The sequence below is a fragment of the Arachis stenosperma genome, chromosome 2, assembly GCF_014773155.1.
Source record: "Arachis stenosperma cultivar V10309 chromosome 2, arast.V10309.gnm1.PFL2, whole genome shotgun sequence".
Lineage (NCBI taxonomy): Eukaryota > Viridiplantae > Streptophyta > Magnoliopsida > Fabales > Fabaceae > Arachis > Arachis stenosperma.
This window is the reverse complement of record NC_080378.1, coordinates 18,193,451-18,202,620: the sequence shown is the minus strand read 5'-3', so window position 1 is coordinate 18,202,620 and position 9,170 is coordinate 18,193,451. Positions and strand designations below refer to the sequence as shown.

Genomic DNA, 9,170 nt, shown 5'->3' with positions numbered 1-9,170 from the left:
GTGATTCTGTTGCTTGGAGGTTAGATTTTCAATCCGCTAATTAACTGAAATTGAAGCCCTCCGTTTTTCTTTACTTGTTGGTTAGATTTTCAATTTCATTCAATTAATTCCTCTTTTCAATTTCATGGAATGGTGTGATATAATTCAGCAAGATATATGCTGTTCGTAATCTCTGACCTGCTCGTAATTCCTTTTTTCAATTTCATGCAACGGTGTGATATATGCTATAGTTGTCTCGAACAGAAATTTAATTCAGTTAATACTAGTTTGGATTCATCAATTTCAGCTTTCTGCTATCTCTTGTTCAGCGGTTAGTTTCTTCAGCGTTTCGTTCATTTCCTTGTTCTTATTCTGCAATTTGATAATGGTGATTGATGATTCTGTTATGTTAATTTTTGTAAGAGCTTAATTTGGGAAAGGATAGGGTAAGCATTTGCAATGAGTTCATCACTGCACTCTTAATTTCAGAAATACAAATTGTTTTGTTAATTTCGATTCGATGCATTTTGTTTCAGATAAAAACATTGCAACATGAGATTTCATGCAAATCTGCTTTAATCAAAGCAAATGCCCTAAACGCTGGTAGTAACGAAGATGGGGACACAACAACTTTACAGCTATCATAGTGCATAGAAAGAGATCATTGCCATATTTTCCTCTGTAATGATACAAACCAATCTATCTTCATGTGTCTCATATTCTAATCTTTATTTTCCTTCTGCATGTTCATCAATGAAGTCTATGCAGTGAGTTCCCTTTGTTTCTTCAATCGAGTTTGAGACAAAAGTTATTGAGGTTTTATACCTTGTTCTTTTTATTAGGTGCTCAACGATCCTGTCCAGCGCAAGGTTAATGATGAAATTCATGGATATTCTTTGACTTCAATGAATCCTTTTGTGGATGATTCTAGCCCCAAGGATCATGCTTTTGTTGATGAATTCAGCTGCATAGGTACTTTACTCTATATACAGTGTTATTTTGTTTTTTTTTATGTTTATGTCAGCACCAAACACATTTCATAAGCCCCTAATGTCTACCTATTTTACCTCTTTACAAACAAAGAAGAGCTGTGATTCTCTCAGTAATGATTCTTTTATAGAAAATTGTATTTAAAAATGTATTAGCAAGATTCATTCAAGTCATGCAAAAGAGACTACTTCCTAAATGCAAAATGCTTTAAATAATAGGCTTTATTTTTATTGTAAGATGATGCTTTAGAGTCTACAAAGCTTTTCCATGTATGTAATTATGCTTCAAATCCTTCAACAGGCTGCAAAATTTGTACCAATGTAGCCCCTGATGTGATTGCAATAGAGAAAGACTTTGGAAGAGCTAGGGTATATAGCCAATGTGGGAACCCTGAATTAGTTTAGCAGGCGATCGACAGTTGGTATGTCTATGAACATCACTCTCATAGACTATGTTTATCGATCATTTCTAATATTATTCTTCCTTTCTTGATCGTGCCTTGAACAAGATTACTTCTGCTGACAGTGAATGTAAGATTAAGTTCTTCTTAGTCATAGGCTACATGATGAATGAACTCTCATGAATCAAGCTAATTACATTTTATAATATTCACTGTTTTCTAACAGCATAAAAAATTATAAAATCGGCCATGTATTTTATTGATGATAATTCCAATCCCAAACACTTTTAAAAAATCTATGCCTCTGTCTATTAGAAGTTCACATTCCCTTCCTTTTCGATTGGGATCTCAGATATTTGAGTATTAGAAGTTCTTGTATGGAAATGATATTTCAGTGTAACAATTAAGCTAATCAAGATTACTAGAATTAATTTGACAATTTTTTCTTTTTTGGGAGTATTTTAGCCCTGTGGACTGCATTCATTGGACATCTGCTGCACAACTATCATTACTTGAAGATGAAATGCATTGAATAGAAAGAGTCAACGTAAGGCCTTTACTATAAAGTTTTTGTGGATAGTGCTGGGTTGATGTGATTTCTTTGGTTGAAACATTGTAGTGGTTGTCATATTCTGCTTAAATAATATGAAAGATAATCATAACATGGACTGAGGAAGCATTTTTACAATGTTATAATCTATAAGAACATTTCATTTTCCATCCTACAATCTGCAGTAGATGCCTTTTTAAATTTCAAACTTGGTTTAAGAGAAAATGTTTTATTTGAATGTTTAAGAGTTCGGGTTAATGCATATTTTTATTAAGTTCTTTCCTTGTCTAACATAACAAGCATGCACTTTTTACAGGCTAGTTCTCAATGGGAAAAGAGACAATCAAAAGTCTTGGTAAGTCCCAATTTCGAAAATGATTGTTTAAATAGACATCTTAGCTTTGATATGAATGAATTCAAGCATTCAAATTCATTCCAATTCCAATTCGGGTTTTAATTCTATTTCAGTCAGGAGATGCCAAGATCAACTTTATGTGGAGTTTGATGCTGCCAATGCAACTTGGTTATCCATTAATATTTTAGATTATCCTATCTTTAAGTGCTAAGTGTAATTTGTGACATCAGTTAATGAAGGAGATCCATGTAACATTGGGATGGTCATCTTTTTTTTTGGGTATCTTTTTATTAAGACAGTGAAATATTGGCCAATGATGTTGAAAAATAACATCCAATTTTATAAGTATCACGTAATGAATATTATGTTTATCTATGTGATTTTTGGATTTCTTTTTTTCAATTTATAGTGTGCTTGATGGAGTAAATTTAGAAAACAAACCTAAAGTATTCATTTTGCAATGAAAAAATCTAAGAAAAATTCTATCTTACCTTACTGACGAATTTATAGATGAATTTTCTATCTGTATTCAGAGTTTGGAATGGTTTTCCAAGTCTCCAATTTTTGACAGAAAATTGATCAGAAAATCTAACGCTAGTTACCGATGAAAAATCCTTTAAAAAATCTATCTCTAATTACTGACGGAAAATCCGTCGAAAAGTTTGACGTTCTAGGGAAATGGAGGAGAGAATTTACCGAGGAAAAATCTGTCGGTAACTGGTAAAAATCTATCGGTAAATAATTTCTGATGAGGTTTTTACAAAGGGACGAAATCCGTCGGTAACCAAAAATTCGTCTGTAATAAAGACCAAATCTGTCTATAAATATGCTTGTATTAAGCAATTTTCTAGTTGTGGGTGTAACACCCTACCATACAGAGTCTTATGCTTAAGTCATAATTCAGAGATGGCAATGTATTACGACCTCTAAAATAAAAATTTAGTACGTATAGTAGTATGAATGATTGATTATAACTAGGAGCCTTTGTAGAAAAAGGGGTAAACAAAAATTGCAACTCGAAAGCACAACACTCCGATCGATAACGTAACGAACAAGGATAACCAACGCGAGATTTATATATATATATATACAAAGGAGTGTCAAAAACAGGAATATCAAGACTCAAAATCCGGCTGCGAAGATAACCGGTCCGAGCATAGCATATATATACATATGATAAAATAAGGAAAACCCCAAGGAAAACCCAAAGGGATACAAAACTGAGAACCTATTCTCCAAAATCTCCTATAAGAGGAATCATCACAGTTTGTATTATTTAATGAAGATAAAAGTATCTAAGCAAAACATATAACCCAAAACATAGTCCCGAGAACAAAGGATCTTCACAAATCTAGAAGTCTCCAGCATGCCTCAGCAGGAAACCTCACGTCCTGCATCTGAAAACCACAAAATCTGCATGGGTGAGAACCAGAGGTCCCCAGCATGGTAACAGCTTCCACATATATAATACATAATAATAGAGGAAAGCCGAAGGCAATCCTAGAACTTCCTCCAGATAATATCAAAGCTTATAAACAAGCTAAACCATAAAAGGGCTTCTGACTAAAGATTCTTCAGTCTAACTAATACTTCCCCTTCCAATTCTTTCAGACCTACCAACCACCAGAAGGAGTATAAAATATAGCAAACACAGTTATATCAGACAAGAAATATACAAATAGGAACAAATAAGGCATTTAGACAAATAGCAAGTAATATGCAGTCAAATAGGCAATCTCAATCAATTCACATAGTATGCATATGATGAATGCCTGTCCCTAATGGCTGATGATATCATTTGTCAGTTACCAAGCCAACCCGACATGTCCGGTAGCTAACCCGGACACAGTCTATCTGTTGCGCATTATTATCATTAGAGGGTATCTGCGCCCTGTCGCTATTAGAGGGTATATGCGCCCTGTCGCCATTAGAGGGTATCGGTGCCCTGTCACCCTTACAACCAGAGAGAAAACACAAGCATACGCGCTTACGACATAGTGTCAAAAGAGCTTCGAGTTTCAACCTGGAGCACGTGGTGGCTAGCCACTGCTTCCTTCCAAGGAAACTCTCATCTCCAACAGTGGAAGTGCAACATTCACAATTCATTCAACAGCATATATGCATTTATACTTATCCATAATCATGGCTCCGCTGTAACACGGCAATAATCTAGCCATCCAGCTCACGGTTAAATCCATAACCAGCCAATTCATTAACAATTACGGCCCTTTGGCCCATGACATAACAAGCACTTCCACCACCATCCTCCGCATCTCACATAATCATCTTTGATCCTCATTGATCATTCATTTTTTCCTTGCTTCACTCGCAAGTTACCACATTCTCTAGCTCCTTTTTCTCATAGCTAGACATATCATAATGATTTAAGACATAAGTGGTGAGATCGGAGGCTTAGAAGTATGAGATTTGGCTTTTAAAACTCGAAAATCAACTTTGGGATGAAAACAGGGCCCTGCGTACGCGTACTCCACGCGTACGCGTGGATGGCCACAAAACTCATCGACGCGTATGTGTCATGCACGCTAACGCATGGATTGAAAAATACCCAAGCGACGCGCATGCGTCAGCCACACGTACGCGTGGGTGCTCTCGTGCCCCAGGCACAAAACTGGCACAACTCTCTGGAAAATCGCTGGGCATTGGGTGCAGCACATCGGCGCGCCCACGCACACCACGCGTACGCGTGGATGGCGTTTTCTGAAAGAATGGCGTGTACGCGCCAAATGCGCCTACGCGCGATGGGTCATTCTGCTAAAAATTTTCTAAGTTAAAAGCTATAGAATTCACAGATTCAAACCCCAATCTTCCAACGGACATAACTTTCTCATTTTAAATCGTTTTTCACCCGTTCTTCGAATGGCATGGACATCCCGGATCCAATTTCATTTCTAAACAGATTTGGCACAAAACAGAGATCTGTAGTCCAAGTTATGTCCCGTCAAAGTATGCCCAAAAACCATGTTTTTCATACAAAACCACAAAGTGCCATTTGCAAAACAAGCCATTTTCAACTCTTTTCAAAATCAATCAAAACATGCTAATTTCATCCCTTTTCTTTGAAATCAATCAAAATATATCAAATTCAACATCAAGCCTCCTCAACTCACACATTGACACATTACCGCAATTTACAAAAGCACTATCCCATCATTTTAACCCACTTCACACAAGTGGCTCAAACCCAAACACATTGACATATCATATACTCTTCCTCATGCCAATTTTCAACAACACCAATTCCAATAAATCATCATTGTACACAATCAATATCATACTCACCATCAACATGGTTCCGCCCACAATTCAACCATAATCAACCATCAAGCATATATCACAACATGCATATTCCTCACACATCATACCATTAAGGCATCAATAATCATCATCACATATATGACCACATCATATATTTCAACCATTCACAACATCAACAATTCAATGCCTATCTTAGGGCCTCTAGCCTAAGTATTTCCTACCATATTCCATATTAGATACGAGAAACCGAGACCATACCTTAGCCGATTTTCCAAGCTCAACCGGAGCACTTCCAAACCACTTTTCCTCAAGCTCTCAAGGCCTCAACACCTCCAAGAACAGATTTTTCACCACTAAATCCTTTCTCAAGCTTTTAAAAATCACCAATCAAGCTCCAATATTCACATATACACAACCTAAGCCACAATCATCACACCCATACACAACATCTCAAAATCCAAATATCATAGAACCACAAATTACACTAGGGTTGAGAATCTTACCACATCCAAGGTCCAAGGAGACAAGATTAACCTTCTCCTTCAAGAGAGTTGGGTCCTATAACATCAAAAAGCCCAAAGTCTCAACATTTTTGCTCATGAAACTCGAAATCAAGGCTAGAAATTCGAAGAGCAAAACATGGCTTACCTCAAAATTAATTGTATGGGTTTTGTATAGCTCTCCGCGGTGAACGCGTGGCCGTAAACGGTGCGGCAATCGGAGCTCTAGATCGAAAGTTATGGTGATTTGAAGATCAAGTGAGAGATAAAAGTTGAGAGAGTATTCTTCCCCCCTCCCTTCTAATTTTCAGCGTGAGTTTGAGTGTTGTGAGGAGAGAGAGTGCTGAAAACTAGGGTTTTGGTTTAGTTATGTTGGGCCAAGGGCCCACTTTGGATCCGGTTGACCCGTTTTGGCCCGTTCGGTCCAATCTTGGTCCGAATTCTATAAAATTGGTACTGAAATTCTCGTCTCAATCTCCTCTATCACATTTAGCCATAAAAATCACATTTAGGGCTTTCTAGAATAAATTCTCATTTATGAGTTAATTAGCCATTAATTAACCAGGACTTACATTCTATCCACCTATTTGGGAATTTTGCCCACAAAATTCAAATGCAAATACCTGAGAATAAGTGCGGATAATCCGTTCGCATCTCCGAGTCAAGTTTCTAAGTGTGTTTTTCAACACCGCCTCGACTCCATGCCACTTTGACTAATGAAACCTCTTTTCCACGCAATCGTTTGATATTAGTATCATCAATTCTGACCGGAGCCACTGGAAGCGTCAAATCTTCTCTTAACTGAACCGATTCAGGTTCTAACACATGGCTAGCATCAGGAGTGTACTTCCGAAGCTGCGATATGTGAAACACGTCGTGCAGGTTCGAAAGATGTGGTGGTAGAGCCATCCGATACGCCACCGGTCCAATCCTCTCCAGGATCTGAAATGGACCAATGTATCGAGGATTCAACTTCTTTGCTTTAATCGCCCTACCTACTCCCGTGGTCGGAGTAACCTTAAGGAAAACATGGTTTCCTTTCTCAAATTCTAAGGGCTTTCGCCTCTGATCGGCGTAACTCTTTTGACGACTCTGCGCCGTAAGCATCCTATCACGGATTTTCTTGACTTGTTCAATGGTCTCAGCTATCATTTTCGGCCCCAACAAGCTTTTCTCTCCAGCTTCATACCAACATAGCGGAGATTGACATTTCCTCCCATACAAGGCCTCATACGGAGCCATTCCAATGCTCGCATGATTGTATACAAACTCCACTAATGGCATATACCGATCCCAACTAGCCGGTTGGTCCAAAACACAAGCTCTCAACATATCCTCTAGTGTTTGGATCGTCCTCTCAGATTGACCATCTGTTTGAGGATGGTAAGCCGTGCTCAAGCTTAATCGGGTTCCAAAAGCTTTCTGAAATGCACCCCAAAACGTTGAAGTGAAACGAGGATCTCTATCAGAGATTATAGTAGCAGGTACACCATAAAGTCTCACAATCTTCTTTATGTATAACCGTGCTAGCTCCTCAAGGGTGTAAGTCATACGAATGGGTAAAAAGTGAGCTGACTTCGTCAGTCGGTCCACAATCACCCAGATAGCATCAAAACCAGCCCTAGTCCTTGGCAATCCTGACACGAAGTCCATTGCAATACTTCCCACTTCCATTGTGGAATCTCTAAAGGTTGCAACATCCCGGAAGGTCTTTGATGTTCAATCTTTACCTTTTGACAAGTTAGGCACTTTGATACATATTCTGCCACATCATTCTTCATACCCGGCCACCAAAATATCGCCTTTAAATCATGGTACATCTTAGTACTTCCCGGGTGAATGGAGAATCCACTTTTGTGTGCTTCCTTTAAGATATCCTGCCTCAAAGTGCCAACATCCGGCACAATGATCCTACCCTTGAATCTCCATAACCCATCTTTTTCTTCCGACACTCTCCACTGTTTTCCTTGCTCAATGGCCGGTAACACCTTCCATAACGCTTCATCATTTTGATGAGCCTTCAAGAGTTCGAACTTAAAGTCACTCGAGATTTCTAATCGGCTCAAACACAAAGTTCCGGATACTTCCCGAGTACCAATTTTCAGACTCTCAAACTCCTTGAGCAACTTTTCTTCTTGAAGTGTCATCCAAGCAGCATACAGCGACTTTTGACTCAACGCATCCGCTACTATATTCGCCTTTCGCAGATGGTAATGAAACTCAAAGTCGTAGTCCTTCAACAATTCCATCCACCTTCTCTGCCTCATATTAAGTTCTTTCTGATCAAAGAGGTACTTCAAGCTCTTATGATCAGAGAAAACTTGGAACTTAACCCCATAGAGGTAATGCCTCCACACCTTTAGCGCAAACACGACCGCAGCAAGCTCCAAATCGTGCGTAGGATAATTAACTTCATGCGGTCTCAACTGCCATGAGGCATACGCCACCACATTATGATGCTGTATCAGCACGCACCCTAGACCCTTCAATGAGGCATCACAATACACCTCAAATGGCTCGTTTGGCTCAAGTAACACTAACATAGGTGCAGTGGTCAACTTTTTCTTCAATGTCTGAAAGCTCTCCTCGCATTCAAGAGTCCAAACAAACGGAGTGTCTTTGCGGGTTAACTTTGTCATTGGCAAGGCTATCTGTGAAAAGCCCTTGATAAACCTTCGGTAATAGCCAGCTAAGCCCAGAAAACTCCTTATCTCTGTTACGGTGGTTGGTTGCTTCCAATCCATCACAACCTCCACCTTAGTTGGATCTACGACTATTCCCTTCTTACTCACCACGTGACCCAAAAACTTCACCTCACTCTTCCAAAACTCACACTTAGACAGTTTTGCATAGAGTTTTTTCTCCTTTAGAATCTACAACACGGTCCTCAAGTGTTCCGCATGCTCTTCCTCAGTCTTGGAATAGATCAGTATATCATCAATGAAGACAACAACGAATTTATCCAGAAACGGACGGAAAACTCTATTCATATAATCCATAAACACTGCAGAAGCGTTCGTCAATCCAAAAGACATTACTGTGTACTCGTAATGACCATAACGAGTCCTGAAAGCGGTCTTAGGGATATCCTCACCCCTCACCCTTATCTGGTGATAACCG

At 38.8% G+C, this 9,170-nt stretch overlaps 1 pseudogene; it reads left to right on the top strand.

Moving 5' to 3' along the window:
- Nucleotides 1-719: 719 nt before the first annotated feature.
- On the top strand, nt 720-2,009 carry LOC130962661 (chaperone protein dnaJ C76, chloroplastic-like; annotated as a pseudogene).
- Nucleotides 2,010-9,170: the final 7,161 nt, after the last annotated feature.